The sequence below is a fragment of the Gadus macrocephalus genome, chromosome 16 (genome assembly GCF_031168955.1).
Source record: "Gadus macrocephalus chromosome 16, ASM3116895v1".
NCBI classification, from domain to species: domain Eukaryota; kingdom Metazoa; phylum Chordata; class Actinopteri; order Gadiformes; family Gadidae; genus Gadus; species Gadus macrocephalus.
The window spans coordinates 23,420,156-23,422,209 of NC_082397.1; the positions used below are offsets into that span (position 1 = coordinate 23,420,156).

At 46.5% G+C, this 2,054-nt stretch overlaps 1 long non-coding RNA gene across 1 annotated transcript; it reads left to right on the forward strand.

Annotated features, from left to right (window-relative positions):
• Positions 1–1,089: 1,089 nt before the first annotated feature.
• LOC132475144 (uncharacterized) lies at positions 1,090–1,687 on the forward strand. The gene is made up of 2 exons (XR_009529821.1): positions 1,090–1,211; positions 1,284–1,687. It is a non-coding gene; the product is annotated as an uncharacterized LOC132475144 (long non-coding RNA).
• The last annotated feature ends 367 nt before the right edge of the window (positions 1,688–2,054 follow it).

Genomic DNA, 2,054 nt, shown 5'->3' on the forward strand with positions numbered 1-2,054 from the left:
GGAGACTGGGAGCGCTGCATTGTGATTTGCTCACAGCAGTGTTGGCCAGGCTGCAATTTAACGCTCTGTCAGCTCGCAATCAGGGGCTGTATATGCATGCAGTGTGTGTATATGAGTATATGTGTGTAGGCAATTGTGAACATGCTATTTTTGTGATTGTGACATAACGTGTGTGTGTGTGTGTGTGTGTTTGTGTGTGTGTGTTTGTGTTTGCGTTTACAAATGAAAAGGGAGGAAGGGGAGAAGGAGTTTAGTCAAGCAAATAAATGAATAGAAGAGTAGTTGGCAGCGAGGGGCCTAGTGGCTCCCTTTGGTAAAGATTTTGTCTCTCTCTCTATCTTGCTCGCTTGGATTAATGTCGCTCAGCCAGGGTGCGGCCGATAAGACAGATGAGGGCATAGGAGTAGGCTGAGAGAGAAGGACGGGTCGTCTGAATAAGCAGTATGTTAGTGGAAGTCATTGAGCGGAAAAAAGAGGAAATCGAAGGAAACGACACATGAATCCAACGTGAAAAATAAACCAAGGTAAAGAGAAGGAAAGGGTGAGACTTTTGGAGGAGACAGAAATAGTGAGTGGAGTGGATTGCAGTAGAGGTGACAGAGAGAGAGAGAGACTTAAGAGAAGGCGGGAAATGAGAGTGCAAGTGGAGGAAATTACACTGCGATTATGTTGGATATTTGAACACATAGAGAAGACAAAGGTTAGGGAGGAGAACATTGCCGAAGAGACCCTGGAAAGAGACAATGCAAGCGAAGGAGAGAATAAAGAATTTATGGGTTGAAAATACATTTAGGGCGCACTCACACTAGGTCATCTGTACCGTTCCCAAGTCTGTTTGACACCTGTACTGTACTTAATTACGATTGTGTGCTTACACCAGGCAATCTCAACTGGGCCTGAGTACGGTTGCCTCTTGTCACGTCATAATACGTCATCACCAAGAGTCCGCTGCTTAGTAGAACAACACAGAAAACACAATTGACACTTTACTGACTTTGTTGCTTATACGGAGCCGTTCTACTCAGATACAGCCCTCTCTCACTGAGCGTTTTTACACTGCCAAATAGGCCGTTTTATGCACACCTTTTTCGCGGCACGGCCTGTGCGTTTACACTCCTCGAGGTAAATTGCCTGCTTGAGCTAGAACCCCAATTTACCCTCCCAGACCCTGCACACATTAGCGGTTTATTGGATTTTATTCTGTTGTAAATGTGACAGCTCCGCGGTTCCAGGTGGGGGGGGGGGGGCCTGGGTAGTGGTGTTGCTGCGCTGTCTCCACAGAGACAACACAGCGATATGATCATGAGCAGTTCGAATTGGAGAGAAAGTGAAATCCGCAAGTTGCTGATCATGTGAGAGAAGGTGATGCCGTCGTATTAAACAAAGACATTTGGTTGGTGTGATCTACGAGAGAGACGCGGAGGAACTGTCCTTGCAAGGCTTTTGCCGGGATAAAAAACAAGTGGTCAGCAAAATAAATAATCTGTTTTTGCTCTTGTAAATAGTTAATCGCGTTTGTAGCCTACACTCAGACATGAACTTATTCTTGCATGCGGGGGTATTCCTTCATAAAAACATAAAAACATTCGGGAGTATGCAAATTATTCTAAAGAGGTCTAGACTCTGTGCGCAGCCCCGCTTTCTCCAGTGAACCAAGAAAGCCTGCACCGTGACGAATGGGGGATTTTTGATCAAAAACTCAACCTCACTATCGCACCAACGTGAACCCACTCGTGAACAGCTTGCCACCATGTTTATTGTTTAACGGGAAAGAAGGGTCGCATGGATTATACGTCATCCAGCTCAGGTTGCGTAGCCGTGCGTGTATGCCTGTCAGCTCATTAGCATCTGCACCGTGGCCTGAGCACACCTCTCCGAATTGAACTGTACTTGAGTACGGTTGGCGTGCTCACACTAGCCAAACGATCTAGACTTGAGCATGGTACAGGTGTGAAACAGACTTGGTTACGGTACAGATGGCCTAGTGTGAGTGCGCCCTAATATGGACAGCAGTGTGAGTGCAGTGGAAGAGGGAGGGCACAATGCCAAATGGA